Consider the following 17,182-nt stretch of genomic DNA (forward strand, 5'->3'; position numbering starts at 1 on the left):
AATGTGTTTTGAGCAGCATTTCCCTGTTCTTAAATGTTACATCAAGACTCCCAGTTCTACACGCTTAAAACTAGGGGCACCAGGGTTGGCTGGCAGAAGCAGTGCATTGGGTCTATAACTTTAAGGAAGGCGAAACAAATATTCAAGGTACCAAACAGGCTTTGATTACGGACATTTTCCTGGCCAGGTTGATGATACTTCAAGACTGATTTTACTGCATGTGATGATCCTTTTTCCTTTACCTACTAACACTAGCTTTCATTACCTCTCGAGTTTGGAGCTAAGTGAGAAGAAAACTGCCACCATCTCTTCTTGTAAAGAGCTACTGAACTCTCTCCCCTTTTCTCAAGTCTCTCCTCACAAAATAATTGAGCAGGCAACATTTTGGTGGCCATTTCTTTTTCCTGGTGACCTGAAAACTGGGACTCCTTCCTTTTATATTTTCAATCATATTTCAAACATATCAGGATATTCGATTTCCTTGATGTCCCCAAGGTTCAACCATATTTTTCAACACAGCATTTCCCCCACCTTGAAGTCCACAATATACCTCCCGCACTGAGTGATTCACACAAGAAAGCAACTATGCTGAGCCACTGAAGAGATTTCTCAGCAGTTACATTATGCATTTTTTAAATCAATAATGCTGACCATATAAGTGGTTATGAATTGCAAGCAATCCTTCTTTATTTTATAATCATCCCTAGTATTCTACCTAGTAATACTAATACCTAGTATTCAAAGTACTTGCTAACCTCAGCAAATTACCTATTTATGCCTAGCTTTTAACATTTTTTCTACCTCATTACCAGTATTAATTTCACCCCTTTTCTACACCATTATATTCTCATAAATTTCTGAGTTATTCTAAGTAATTACATTATGTATTTAGGCAGTCAGACTTTTTCAGTCTAAAACAGCCTTTTTTTTTTTCCCTAATAAAACCCGTGTGCTTGAAATGTATTGATTGTTTTTCCTAGAACTCACGCATCTTCTGTGGTTTTGGGGGTTTCTTTCTTTTTTTTTTTTTTTTTTGCTAAGGACTTTATTTTGTACATTCTGAAGGGAGCATTTATAACTGTCCGTGTGTAAGACATGCAATTTGTACCATACACAGACAACAAACAGCGCCCGTACTTCCATTTGAATTTCCAGCAATGGAACATGGCATATTGGCACGTACCAACCCATTAAATGAGGTACTGCAAATGACATTAGGTATCATTAGACATGATCTGGAAGAGAGAGCAGACAGTGAGCTTACAAGGTTGCAGGGAATTTATTCAAGATAATGAAATTATTTTTGTTTGTGAAGATTTGAGGGGCAATAAAATGGTGGATGAAATTCAGAATCTGTCATTACAAAAATGCATACGAGGAGTAAAAGCCTGTAATGTTCTTACACAACAATAGATATTAAATTAGCCATTACTCCAGGAGAAAGACTGCGAGACTGCAGAGGCATTGTAGAAAGTTGTTCAAAAACATAGCTCAAAACCCAGAAGCAGTAAAAAAAACCACAACCAGAATATCAAAAAAGGACCAAAGAATAGAAAGAAAAAAATAAAATGCCATGCCCACAACCTGAGCTCTTCCTTCAGTGGTGGCCAACCCTCTTCATTAAAGTGTAATACACCTTAAATCAGGTAGAGTGAAGAAGACTGAAAGAGCTATAGGACGAGAGACTAAATAGGTCCCTTAAGGGGGAGAAAGAGGACAATGTGGATGATGATACGGCAGAGACCATTACAATCTTAATAGATGTGCATAGATTGAATAAGGAACAATTATTCCTTGGTCTTCCAAACAGAGCAACTAAGCACATATATCGAAATTACCAGGTGGTTCTAAAATTGACATTAAAACAAACAGAACACAGAATTTTCTTGTGACCACAGATGTATGAAGGTTATGGAATCATACATACTGGGAAGGTCAGAACTTGGAAAATGGAAAATAAATTATTGCATGACACATCAATTCAGGAATATACAGCAGGCTAAATACAAGGTTCTATTCTGAAAATCCGCAATTTTCTAATTATCAGTAGATTGGTTCTGATTCAATACCATATACGTTAGTGCTCAGTGCCACTTGAGACAGCTTAGAGTAGAGCCCTGCCTGGCCTTTAGCTCTTGCTCTGTAAGGACAGATGTAGTCAGTCACCCTTGGATCAGCTAATCCCAGGCAGGTGTCTTGGATATCCTTGCCTGCCATGCATGGGACAACAAATCCTACCTTACAAGGTAGGACCAGTGGAAAGATGACTCCATTCTTACTATTACTTACAGTTTTTCTTAGGCAATAGTTAGGCAATAGCAGATTGTTTGCTCCTGAAAACAAGATGGTTCAATGATGGAGATTTTCGGAGCAGCATAACTTAAAATTTATTTTCTTTTGTAAAAAAGAAAAAAAAAAACTTTGAAAAGGAAATACAAGAATGTAAATGTAAATATAATTTATATCAGACTAAATGATTTTATGTTACTTCTATGGTATATGGAATGAGAAATATGTAATGACCTCTCAGTCACTTCCATTACAATAACGAAAAAAAGTAGTAACAATTGGTAATGAGCATACTTTCCTATGTAATGCAGGATGTCTAAGTTTATCTCATACAGGAATTACATATAAGCAATGGACAGGTACCTTCAAAGTTGATGATCACCAGACACCTAATTCCACCACGGCCTTTAGTTCACTGGAGACTACTCATTCTGCACTGTTCTCATTTCTTCCAGTTCTGCGATCTCATTTGTTCTGAATTTGTTGAGCCACAAGTTTCACAGCTATAGCAATAACTCAGATTAGCTCTATCCTACCTAACTACCACGATTGTAAAACCTGCTGTGCAAAACTGTCTTGAGCATCTTCAGACTATAAATATTATTCTTAACTGTCATATCCAGTGGCACATTAATTGATTTATATTTCAAAAGGATCAGTAAGCCATGGATTGGATACCCCCTAGTTTCTCTCCCTTCATTCTTGCTTTCCCTCTGCAACATTTTTTTTCCATCCCTACATTGTACCCTGCAGCAAAAGAAGCCTAAATTAGCTACACCACTGCCTGGTATCCAGACACTAATTTTAAGTGCCATGGCAGAACACAGACATTAGCTAATTAGTATAGTTGATTTTAACCCACTGTAAATAACTCTAAAGTAAAATATTTAACTATGCCATAACAAAACGCTTTTGATCTTAATCACTCAGTGCCCATGCATGCTATGCAGCAGGATAGCCACACATCAAAGCAGCAATAACAATAATTTTATATTCATAACAATTTTTCCAGCAGTGTAATACTTAATAGAGATTTTTAATTTATTGTAAATAAATGACGCATGAAATACTTTTTATGCCTGAAACACTAGATGTAAAATTGCATGGTTAAAAAATAATCTAATTTTACTTTTACAGATTCTAAATATTTTAAGTCCAATGTGCATCATTAAGCAATATCAATGATACCTCTCACATTTTCCAGTTAATGGCTTTTAGAAGAGAACTTCTCCCATCCAGTGTTGTACAGTACCCCATTATCTAATATACAAGCAGCCTGGTCTCACTGCTGTTTGTAGCTTTATGTAGAAACCCTGGATTTTAAAATAATCTGACACAGACTTCTACTCACAGCAGGTCCCCACTAACATTGCACTGCAAAATCTAGACACATCTACTGTCCCTCCTCCTCCTTTGGGTCTTTCTTAAAAGAAATGTGGCTTGGCTGCAGAATCTCCAAGGGCCATAGAAAGAAGCCAGAGCATCCCTCACGGTCCAGGATGTGGACTTTCGACTTTTTTTGTTGTTTAAACTTTAACTCAGTTAACAAAAGAGAACAGGAACTACAGAGGGAAAATGGATTTTTAACAGTTTTCTTCCTACCTGCTACTGGGCTCAGGACCACTAGCAGTCACTAGCGTGACTGAAATGAGTAATTTACCTTGCCAGCAGACAGAATACAGACAAGATGCTGGGCCCAGTATGGGGGCTTTTCCAGAAACAAACCCACAAGATTCAGTCAGCAAGCAACCACACACAGCACTGCACCAGCGCTTGGTCCAGCAGAGTTTATCCTCACTTCCTCCAGAGGAATACAAACACTCCACAAGGACGAAAAACAGAAAGAGTCAAAGCCAGAGTCCACCCAGCTCAGGCAAGTCTCCAATGTTTGCCATGGGAGATCCCCTCAGACACTGCTTGTTCTCAGATTCTTGTACGTGAATTCGTATAATCCCTTTTAGGCTTCCATCTGTGGGTTGTGCCATTCCCAAGCACCTCTTACACATTTTCTGTCCACACCAATTCCCTTCCTGACTTTCCAGTTTTACTAACAGCTTGAGCATCCCTTGAAGGGTGCTCTTCAAATGCTTTTTCTAGACATGTGAATTTCCTTTTTTACATTTGACCTGCTATGATTTGCGGGCTTTTCATTTCTCTGCAATTTTGAAAGGAGACAATTCATAAAGTTCCAAGATCAAAACTCATTTCCCCAGACTTTGCAATGGCATAAGTCTGTCAGTAAAAGGGGAGTGGAATCAACAGAAGAATTGCCAGGATCTTTCTGTCTGAAGCCAATGTAACACGTGCGTGATGTAGCAAGAGAGCAGAGACCACTTAAGATGTCACTTATTAGTGCTGCTTTTCTGCTTCTGTCAGCTTGGTGGTCCTGTGTATTTCCTTCCACATTAGCCCACACTGATGAGGTACTACAGTATCTTACCTTGGAAACATCACTGCTGCTTTGAGAAAGCTGTGCTCGCCATTTCCGACAGAAATCACCTAACACACACATACGGTTCATCTTCTCATTCTTATGGTTACAGAAAATGCTGCCCATCATTAAAATTTCAATACAGACAAGATACTTTTAGGCATTTGTAACTTGACTGAACCAGATGTACCCGGGTGTCCATAAAAAAATTCTGGGCAGCATCCATGCAAGAGAAGGAGCTTAGATAAGGAAGAATCGATGCCACTTTGAAAGTGTTAGAATGAAGTATTGATATTTTAAGTCTACATTAACACTAATGGCAAAACTATAAATCATGGGCAGGCTTAATAAAAAGAATCCTGTCTTGTGACTGCTCATAAGAGGTCTTGGATTGATTTTTGGCATCAGTCAGGTAATTCTGAGATCAATAGGACACAAAATCCACCTATTTGCTTATTAGTAGCAGAATTAGATTTTGTCACACAAAGACTCACTGCTTATAAAGCCTGCTTCATGCATCTTCTAGCAATGAAACTGAATGTTAATTGTTTGATATAAAATTAAGATTAAATTACAGCCCTCTTAAACTTCTATACGCTCATACTTCAATGCAACCAAATGAATAATTAAATTGATAAAAATGTAAACTGAAAATTGCAAAGATTTTAAAAATTAATGCATAACCTTAACAGTTCATACTGCAACTCCCAAATACAACTGCAGACTGACATAAGAGAAGCAGTTTCTGCCAGCTAAGACTGCTCTGATATTGGCTGCTGACAGTTGCAAAAAAGGCTGTGCTTATTTGTAAACCAACTAAGTTATGGAGCAATTCCTCAAGAGATTTTTGAGTTGACCTGGAAAAGATGTGTGGCAATAAAAATGAAAAACAATGCAGAAGATTGCATTTTAGATGTCACCCAAACAAGGGTTAGATCGGACTAATGTGGTCCACGTATGTTCCAGCAAACACGTTCAGATGTACCGAATCCAGTCCTTTATCGTGTTTTGTTTTGTCTTTTTTTTTGTGCCAAAGCCCCTAGAGCGTGCATGTATACAACAAGAGACTGAGCAGCTGTGACGACTTCTGATTTTATTACATAAAACATGACTCTCACAAGGCTTTCAAATTAAGATGGCACAAAGCACCCCTTCAACGAGCACAGAACCCAACAGATGTTACTTCTGATCAGCAGTGGTCTTCTCTATCTGTAGGAATTTGAGACTTTGGGACAGGTTACTTCTGCGGGCTTCGGTTGGGTAAAATGTAGACGTCACAGTTACTGTGAGCATGTCTGCTGAAGGAGCACAAGCTGGATGGCATACACCAATCGCATCAAACCTATTCTCACTTGTCTCTTTGACAGAGCCTACAGAGATGAGATTTCTGCCCAACACTTGCTATTCAAAATCCTGCACTTTCTCAGTGAACTTACAACATACTTTTGCATACAAATTGATTAATAGCTCTTGTTCATATACAGAAATGAAACAAAAGTTAAAATAGAGGAACACACTAGGAAAGTGCTATGAAAGCACTTAAGTTACAAAAATTTCTATCACTGTCTGTCTTACTACGACTGAGATATGGAAATTGTTCATAATGTTGCTAGGAGCAGAACATTTCTGAAAACGATGAGAGTTTTATGGTACTAAAGAACAACTATTTGGTTATTCTCAACTGATGGGAGCTTCATAGCTAACTCTAAACATTGCCATACACTGTTGAAGTGAGCTCTGTCTAATGACCCCAGTTGCTACTTTTACTCTGAAAGGGTAGGAAAATGGACAATTCCCAAACTATAATAAATTCTTACAAACCCTGTTCTTATCCTTTACTGAATGCCACACACACACACACAAATCCCTCATGCCCTCATTTTTGCCAGATTTACGCAACCCATCTGTTCTGCTAAACTGTTTCTAGCTTTTAAAGCCAAAGTAATTGCTTTTTTTGCCTCCACGTGCTTTATGCATATTTATGATAATTTTCCTTTTTCTAGCCAAATACTCTCTTTTCTACAGAACCAATCATTACTAATCAGAACGCCCAAATTGCATGAAGTAGCCAGACGACCTCCAATGGGCAGAACATCTCTCCTTTCAAGCAAGCTGCGACACAGAAGTAGAAAGAAAGAATCAAAATCCTAGGCATCTGATGATTTGAGGTCCCTTATGGAGGAGGTATAGCTGTGCATGAGCACAGCGGGTGAAGAATTCATAGCAAGTGTTCAGCACAGCCTAAATACTCTCATCCCCAATGCAGGGGAAGAACTGGAGAAGCTGGAAGGAATGTAGCAGTAGGATGTGCTGTGAGTGTGACATGCTGGCAAGTCCAGGGTATGTACAGATGAAAAGAAACGTGACACATCTACAGAAACCTAAAGAGCCCCAGCAAAGCCTTGAGGAAGGAGAGAGACTTTCTTTGCCCTGGGAAATCTGACCTACCCATTTTCTACATCCAGTGACGCTGCTTTGAATTGGGGTGGGTGCTGAATTCTGCCCCTCACCAGCAGTGCCAAAGTGTAAGCTTTTAAAACACCTGTGAGGAAGTGCTGTTTTTGTTTCCTCTCTTGGCAACATAAGCCAATCTTTGGAAGGATTTGAATTTTATATTAGTGACCTTTCAGTTTATGGAAAGACAGATCAGATTATAGCACATAATTCAAACACATTGAGATAATTGTAACTGGTGAACTGAGAGCACACAGAAGGAATCCATAAATTACAATTCTGAGATAGTGATCAAGGAAGACAGGATGAGAGTACTTGCAGGAGACTCTGGCAACACTGCCACCTAATAATACAAGAGCTTAAGTTTTCTTTTAGAATAATTTTAGAAATATTTTAGAAAACATCTATCTTTTCTTCAGTCTTCAAAATATTTCCATTCTACATACAAAAAAAAGCTCTGTTAAACCTGTGAGAAAGCCAAGGAGAGCATTTTGGGAGAGTCAAGAAATCTATTAACAGTATCCAAAGTTTACTGACATTTCCAGCCACACAAGTATTTCAGCAAATATCAAGGCACAACTTTGGGGATTCTGCTGCAGTACCCTGGCAATAAAGAGAGGCATTTTGCGTCAGATTCTCACCCCAAAGGAAGATGTTATCTAATGTGTTCAGACAAATTCCCAGAAGTTTCCTAGCATTTTGATGTTTCAATAATTGCCTCCCATTAGCACTATTCCTAAACTATCAGCATCTAGACAAGGTACTGCCTGGAGACAGAGACCAGTCACAGAATAAGCAACCCAAACCCAGCTGGAGAACACACATCGTGAAACAGCAACTGAAGCCTAGGCTTCTATAGAGACTCAGATTAATGCAGTAGGAAAGTATTTGTGCTGTTCTGGCTGCTCTTAGTCACAGGAGAAGAATACAGCTGATTAAAGTAGGAACTACTACAAATCACTTTCAAAATTATAAGTGCTTGGCCCTATTGCTTGTCAGCCTTCAGCTGTTCAGCCATGAGAAGGCCGATTACCCACTGGTGTCCTCTAGTCCTCGATGGATATCATGTCCCAGAGCAGCTGAATCCGTCTCTGTCACATGGATTTGACAAAAGCTGGTGACTATGTATGACAATAACGGTGGCATAGCTAATCCAATAAAATGGATTTTAAAATGTTTTCTAATCCATGCCTTAAAATGCACTGCCTGTGAATGTTTACATAGCAGCTGCTGAAAGTGTATTCTTACTTATTAGCATGTTGAGCATTTTAAAAATCTTTGACTGCAGAAAAGCAATTAAAAAATGGTTCTTAAATGTTGGTTTCTGAATTGTTACAGGACATACTTCACAGCAAACAGAAGAAACAGGTGAAAACTATATGAAATGGAGCATTAAGGGAAACACACTCCTGGATTTTAAACATTACAGTACAAATTGGAGAGACCTTTGGAAAGCATCATCTGGTGCATGAGTTACAGGAAAAGTGACTTAGAGCTGTCATTACATTAAAAGACTGTCCTCCACAGTCACAATGATTTATGAGTGCACAACTCTGACACACATACTGGAAAAGAAAAATTACACAGGTTTTCCTGCTTGAGCTGCTAACTAGCACCAAGCTTCTGTTATGCATGAGGACATGCAGCGGCCATCAAAACACTAGGATGAGCTTCCAGCCCACGAAAATGGAAATCAATCAGATTAGGAACAAAGAACACATATTTTTGAACTTTAAATGGTTCATCACTGAATGCAGAAACAGCCCTGCCACCAGCAGAAGTTGGCGTGGGACCCCAGAACCCTGTGGGACAGAGCCCACCTGACAAGCTGCAGTTTTGCAGCTTTGTGAGGTACTGTGGGAGAAAACTAGAGTGATGGGTCCTTGTTTAAGTGATGAGATGTAAACAAAGAGAACTCCATTAATCTCAGAAAGAGAAGTCTAGCAGTGACCTTTTTTTGGTTCCTTTTTTTTTTTTTTCCCTCCCTACTGCTCCTATCACTGTGTTGACTCAGTTGCACGTTTCCATCAGCTTGCCAACTGCTGCACTTCAAGTTCAGAGCTGGTCTAGCTGAAAACCTCTCAAAGAAGCAGCTGTTCAAATACCTCACTGTCCAGGTTGGTTCCTTACAAGGAACATGTTCCCTCCTAAAATCTCCTTCCTGTGGTAAATCATTTCATCTGTGTACTCTCTAAACATAAGGTGAGTGTTTCAATTCTTTCATTATAAATTTTCAATCATTTCTGCAGCCCTTTTAGTAGTTTTCTTTTGGTTATTCTTAACCTGCATACTAGAGAAAGTGCATCTTCTTATCTTCATTTCCTTGCTACCTGCACTGCAATCAAAACGAATGGATTAAGAATTCCCAGAAAAACAAAAACAAAACTAAACCACCAAAAAAAAAAAAAAAAAGACAAGAGAAGAGAAGGACTCAGCAAAGACATGGACTAGAATTTCAGAATCTTGAAATTAAATTAATGAAAGGAATTATTCAGACTATGACATTACGTGGAATTAATCACGATTGCACTAAGGCTTAATTGAGCCATTAGGAAAATATGCTCATTGAAGAGAGAGAACTGGAGAGGATGGTAGAAGAAGTATCATTTGTTAACAGCAGGAGGTACATCAACGTTAACATTCTGATACAGATGGCTACCAGGACTAGAAGAACCAGATGTGACTGAGAACTTCCCAAACGCTGAATGAAGGGTTTCCCACCCATAACTTTATGTTCTGGAGGTGGATCTTCGCAAGCTAGAAGCGCACATCAGCAGGCTGTGTGCTTATTATCAATGCAGATAAAAGATACGTTCTCAGTGCCATCCCACAACAACTTAATTCCCCTGTATTTTGATATGCAATGCCATAACTCCTCTACTCCAGAGGGAAGACTTCAAAGAGCCATTGAACACACAGGCCTACAGAACTAATGGAAAATATTCCCCCAAAAATCTCATGATAGGTTAATAACTTTCTTTTCTCCAACTGGGACTATCTCAACAAATTACTGATCCACAAAGCATGGATAATTATACTGATACCAATTAACAGCAGGTAACAAATCTCCAATGCAGTAAGTAAAAATAAATCTAGTCTGTACTAAGCTGATGAAAATGGAGTTTATAAATTTGTGTTAGAAAATCAAAACTGTACAGCTCCTCCTGGAATGTCTTACTGAGGGGCAACAAGCCTTGGGTAACCAGAGATTCCTGGTGACCACGAGAGTCATCAGAAGTCATTGGCAGGCACATAACAGAGATCTCTCGCAGCTGTTTGTAAGTGACAACCAAGAGCAAAGTCCTTGAGGAGTTCTCCAGCTATTAAAAAAATAATTCTTTTGCTTTGACTTTTAATATGCCGTGGCACATAGGACCATCACAGACCTTTGCTGTTTAGGCCATCCAGATGTGCAACTGCCATTAAACTTCAGCAAAAGGAGTGCATGTCCAGCCCGCCTGAGGGGACCAGCAAATGCCCCAGTGAGGACAAGCAAGTGAGAATGAAGGAAAAGCACTGTGAAAAGATCTGCACACACTTCTCCAGGATGGCCCACCTCTGTCCATGTGACCTGAGCATGACTGGAAAACCACGCTGAGAAGGAAGTACATTGGTCGTGTCATCCAGCCTGAAGCACGGTGATAGGAACAGAAAAGCAAAGAACAGACACAGCAGGGCTCTTGCTATCCGCAGCACTAAGCGCATTCAAGGAATTCTCACTTTCAAAGAAGTTTTTCACCAAAAGTCACAACTAGCTGCAAACTAACCTCAAAGAAGAGGTGTTCTCAGGGCACTGGGTGGGCTCTGCTCACTCCAGCATCCTGGTGGTAGCAGTACCATTGAACCAGAAAATCCTGGAGCTCCAGGGCAGACCCAGCACACCTGGCACTCCTCTGGCCGGGTGGCAGCTGGGACGTCGCGCTGATTGTGCCAGAGATTGCTTGCAGATGTCTGGTAAATTAATCAATGCCTGGGCTTCTCCTGAGCTTCTACCCACTATAATAAATCTGGATATCAGGTTGACAGAGTCCGGTGATACTTGTGATGGCTTTAAATTAAATACCTGGAACACCAACAGAATACGGATAAAGTAGCGAGCATTTTAGAAGTGAATGCACTCTCTAATCGAAAATAAACTTTCAAAGCCTTGTTTGGGTGAAAAAATGTGGCTGTCTAGCATGGTGCAAAGTTTGGTTGGGTTCGTTCTTCTTGGCAAGCCCAGTGTAGTTGAGACCAGTCGGCTCCTGCTCACCTAAGCAGCTGGAAGCAGTTCAGGTGTCTCTAAATTAGACTTCAGCCTAGAAAAGTGGCACTCTGCTGCACACCATTCCATGTGCTGGAATTAAACTTTTCAGTTATCATAGCCCAAAGCATGATGATCCCCACAGGGTCCCAAGGATGCTTTGGGACAGCATTGTTCTACGCATTTGCAGAACATGAAGTCTTCTCTGCACTCGAGCAATGAAAATCAATACATTTGTAATTGCCACCTTATGTCTACCACACTTCACTAAAAAATCCTTTAATTAGTTTCTTCCAGGAATACATGGGTCATTTAGGTAATTAAATCCACTCTCTCTTGTAAAGGATACTATGCCATCAAATCCCATTTACAAGCTCATTGTGTTCCACCTTATGACCACCAGTCTTCACCTTCTCACTGAAGGACTTTGCTGTCATGGTTGCTAAAAACCATTTGGTTATTCATGCTTGGATCTCAGTCAGAGAAGGGCCTACGAGCATCGAGACACATCACCTTCGTGCCTTCTGCTTCCAAGGCTGTTGGTATAAAAATTATTCTTATAGAACCTCAAATCAAAATGCATATAGGTGAATGGCACAGAGATAGCCCCTCATATAAATTTGAGGGACAAAACACACCTTGAATCTTCATGAAGTCCAGAAAACTCCCCTAAGTCATCAGCATGGACATTTTCCAGTTATAGCACTGGAAACATGTTACAAAGGTCACAAAAGATTTCCAAGTATCACCTAATGCAAAACTATCATTAGGATAGGAACAAGGTCTTCAGGTCACTCAAGGTAATAAAAAAGACCACCCCTTAGTCAGTAATTAATTTTTCCTCGCAAAAAGATCGTAATGTGAACATTGAAGTCAACATTTTCAGATAGGGATATCAAGCTTTTTCTGTAAAATAAGGCTTTTTCTCCCCACAGTTTTCACCGTTCTGGAAGAACAAATCTTTTTGAAGACAGAAATGCAAATACTTCCAGATTACCACAATTAAAAATCCTAGTTTCCATCCAAAGTAAATTTTAAATTAAATGGAGATATTACTGCAACAGAAGTTACACTGGTGAGACTTGCTGCTTCATAACCTTCACATACATGTTTGTTTCATGGTAACACTTTTTACTGATTTGGTAAAAAAAAAAAATAAAGTGCTGCAAGCTGTACAGCATGAGGGAAAAAAAAACAACGTCTCACAGAAAGAATGTTTGCTTTACAGGTGAGCACAACATCAGAATATCGAGTCAACGCACACCCCTACCACGGGGATTTCTCAGGGCCTTGCTCCTCCACTTGGGTGCCCTGGGGGTGCTCACAACCCAACCCCTGCAGTGAGATATGTGTGTGCCTGCTCTGGTTTGCAAACTTAGCCATGCTGGTGCTGCACCCGGCCTGAGGCCTGCCAAGGAGCAAAACAGACGATCTCAGTGCCACTCTCACCCAGCTCGGAACCACGACTGATCTTGACCAGGTTGGGTCGGTCACTGCCTTGTTTTGCTCCCCATTTAGGAAACAATCCTGGAGAAGTCCAGCATGACACCTTCCCCTTCTACAGGCACCTTGTCACACACACAGCCACCGGCACACAGCAGCATCAGCCACAGCTCGGGGCAGGCGAGCTCAGCGCTGCCTCAGCACCAGCTGCTGCACGGGCTTAAAAAACCCCAAACCAAGCACATTTAGGAGACTCGCAGCCCAGAAAGCAAGTAAAAACAGAACTCGAAGTTATTAACAACATTCTAAATTTCACAATTGAAGGTAATTTCATGGATTTTTGGACCTGACTCAGGGTTTTTTAAATGCCTGGAGCCAGCTATACCACAGCTGTGGAGGAATCAATATTAAAAAAGCCCAGGTCCTCCAAACTCAGAGCATCAATAGATACTTACTTCGCTCTGTAAATTATCCAAACTAATAGGCTGCTCTCTGGTAGTTACACATTTGCTCTTGTGTTAAGATCTGTGCAAAGTTAAGGTGGCTGCATGGCCGTAAGGCAACACAGCCGTGTCTCCTGCACCCCGACAGACAGACTGTGCCGTGAAGGCGCTTGGGCAGCACACAGAGTTTGCAGCCGTTACTTGCATTCTGCCCTGTGAGCACCTTCACCATCATGTAAAACGCTCCTTGAAGTACAACCAACAGGACAGTCAGTCATTTTGCTGTTATCTGCTATCCCAAGTAATTTTATGAGGTTTCTTCATCTAATTAATGCAGTTTATACCCCATTTGCTGCAAAACAGCTCAGCAAGTTAATATATATATATATAATTTTCATTTAAAGTCATACAACTAGATGAAATGAGAGTTTATCATTCCTCACGTCTCCCACATAAGGGACTTGATTCTTTATGCTCTAGGAAATATTAATTAACATCTATGGGCTTTGCACCTGGGTAGTAAAGCCAGGAGTCAGGATTTGGAGGATTTAGGAGAGAAGAGCTGGGCAGTGGCACCTTCCAAGCATGCAGATGTGAGCGCTGGAAGTGGAACTAACGAACAGGAGACAGACATCCCACAGGCATTTTGCAGGGGGCGTTCCTCAAGACCAAGGCTTGTTTCCCCCAGCCCAAGCAATCCAGGTTTCCCCACCGCTACCTCACCCAGCTCATAACCTCTGAGATCTGCCAGCACCACCAGCCACCACTGAAAGTAACTGCTCTGTCGCTGTGTTTTTGAGAAAAATCTGGACTGTACCCAAACCAGCAACACCCTTAGCACCACAGCAAAACGTCTTCACATCCACCCTCTTCCCTCTCCACCTCCTCCTCTGCTCTTGCCAGAGATACAGCAGCCCCTGCAGCAGGCTGCCCAACAGCCCTCATCTGCGTGGAGCCAAAGTAGTTCAATCTTCCTTGTACTCTGATGTTCAGGCCTCGCAGCAGCTTTATTTATTTATTTATTTTATTTATTTATTTTGCACCACTACAGGAAAATCTGGACACCAAAATATGCAACAGCCAAACTTTTCCAGTTTTCACTGGGGGCAATTTCAGCTAACCCTTAATCCATTTAGATATTGCTTTCCCAGCAATACTGTTTTTTCAAATGTGCATCAAAGCATGGTAGCCTTCCCAGGTGTGCTAGCTTCCAAAGAAGGTATTTTGTACATGTTAATTATGAGATTTTTCACGCGAGATCTTTGTACCAAAAATTAAATGGAGCTGAATTTTAGCAGGCATCAAAAGTGTTGCTACTCTGATTCTTCCCCTCGAGCCAGTTTAAAATAAATAAATTAACCCCCCTCCGCAAGAAACATACAGCAGGGAACTTTAGTCTCCTAGTCTGGTTTTATATGTATGCATGTATATATATATTATATATATGTGTGTGTGCGCGCGCTTGTATAAACAGATATTAAGCATGATTTTATGTTTCTATTTAGCCCTTTGATTTACCAGGAAAGCTGCTTTGTTATTTTCCCCCAGCACTAGGGGAAAGCAAGATTTTATAGAAATAGTTCTTGGCAGAACTTTTGTGAATTTCTTCCAGTGAAAGATTGCCTCTGCTGTACAGGTGAGACTTCTCTGCCACCTCTTTCTTCTTTGGGTAAGAAAAGAGATGAGTAGACAGGATCCATTCAGCAGTACTTTTTGACCCCAGATTCCTCTGCATTTTTTTCTTAACATTGTTTTTATGATATTTCAGTAAATGGCTTTTAGTCCCCCCACCCTCCTGTCTCCTCCTCTCTCCCGCTGCCACCTGTCCCCTCGCAAACCCCCTCGCCCCCCAGCCAGTTCTTCTTTTCATGATAAAGGCACATTAAACAGATCTGGCACTGAGCACACTGCAGCTTATCATTGCTACAACTGAAATGCCAGGAAGTTAAAAGCACATGCAGCAGTCACACATGCTTTCAGAGCTCAGCTGCTTGTAGGAATTCAGAGGGCTGTGAGCTTCCCCCCCCCCCGACTACATTTTTAAAAGAAATGAAAAAAACTCTCTACCCAGTCTCTGCTTCAATTCCCAGAGGAACATGTTGAGCAGAAATTAAGGTGCTGTGAGGGGTTTCTGGTTCAGGTGTTGCAGGAGGCTGTTTTCTGCCCTGCATTAGGTATCACTCCACCTGCAGAACCCCACCCTCAAGGGAAAGGGGCTCCTCAGACATCAGAAGACCCCAAGCACTTTTGACAAATGGGTATTATACATGTTCCCTCTCACACACTCGATTTCAGTGTTACAAAGCCACCAAGAGCATAACCCCCATAGCTTACACCACCCACTACAGAGGGCTGGTGCAGCCTTTCTCCCCAAGGAGTGCTGGAGGAGCAAAGCCCCGCACTGGGACCAGACACACTCACAGCCCACGGAGAGCTCTTTGCCCCCAGGGAGGCTCAGAGACCAGAGGCTGCAGCCTGCCCCCCCACCACCACCACCTGCGGTGAGCTTGGCTACGCAACGCACTGGTGTTGGGGTGGCCAGTTTGGGCTTTTCTTCCCCAACAAAACCAATTTATCAACAGTTTCCCGTTTTTTGGCAGGCAAGTCCTTCAATCACACCAGATGAAAACTCTGCCTATCATAATTCTTAAAACTGCATTATTTTTTTTAATTACCATAATTATCAAAATGTAATTTTAAGCCAAGAGCTTGGTAACAGTTAGGACCAGAAAGATGCAGCACCAGCATCCAGCCCAGGGAAAGCTTAAGACTCTTCAGCCCCCTGCCATCTTTAACAGAAGCTGAATTACACCTTGGGTTACGGGTAAGGTGCCTGGCTAGGGCACAGCCCCCCGAGCCCCTCAGCCATGCTCGTGCCACACCAGGTTGGTGGCTGCCTGCCCGAGCGCAGCAGAGGGCGAGGTGACTGTGCCATCTAGCTGCAGCTGCTGCGAGGCTTCCACACACAGCGCGTTGAACTGCTCTGCAGATAGACACCACAGCATTTATTTCATCCGTGCCACGCTGGATATTGCCGCATGCAAAGGACGTTAGCTGGGCCAAGAGGTATGTTGCTACAAAGAACCAATCAAGCATATAGGCGATAGGAATAGTTACTCCCCTTTTATTTACATTTTTCTTCTACTACGAGCTTAGCTAGCATTAAGATTGTCACTTTACGTTTCTTGTTTCCATGCTGTTTTATGTCTATTCATTTAAATCTCCCTCTCACCAACACACGTTAACCCCCCCCCCCCCATTTGTCTGATGGCTCCACTCCTCCTGGTCCTGCATTGCCCTGCACTACTCCCAGGCAGCTGCAGCACCCTTCAATGCACAGCAGTTGATTTTACAAGATGTGGAAAGGGTGACAGGGCATAGCTCGTAACTTCAGCAGCAAACGCAGGCTTCAAAATGAAAATGTGAAGGCATGGGGTTTGATTCATCAGCAGCAAGGATTACTTTAATGATGCAGAAACAAACTAAATATATTTTTAATTTCATATTTTAATTTGTCAAGAGTATCTCAGCGGCTTTTAAATGAGATTTAAAGTGCATTTTATTCCGCCAGGAATAAATTCAGTGACTGGCTAAAATTAGATTAGTGGCTCCAGTGCCTAATTAGCAATTGGTTTGGAGGCTTCATTTTGGAACATTCTGGGCCATATCTCATTAACCCCTCTTTAAATAACCTTCTCTGTCGATATATGACTTTTGCAAAAGCCGGGCAGGATTTGGGAACAAGGCACAAGTATGGGGACATTGACTTGGTTTATAGCTGGAAACTGTGGCAGGCCATCCACTTTAGGGCTGGACCCACAAGGAGCTGGGCTGGGAGCAGGCAGCAGGGCACTGGGCTTTTCCCTGTGCTGGCATGGA

This window comes from Cygnus atratus, chromosome 5 (genome assembly GCF_013377495.2).
Source record: "Cygnus atratus isolate AKBS03 ecotype Queensland, Australia chromosome 5, CAtr_DNAZoo_HiC_assembly, whole genome shotgun sequence".
Taxonomy (NCBI): Eukaryota; Metazoa; Chordata; class Aves; order Anseriformes; family Anatidae; genus Cygnus; species Cygnus atratus.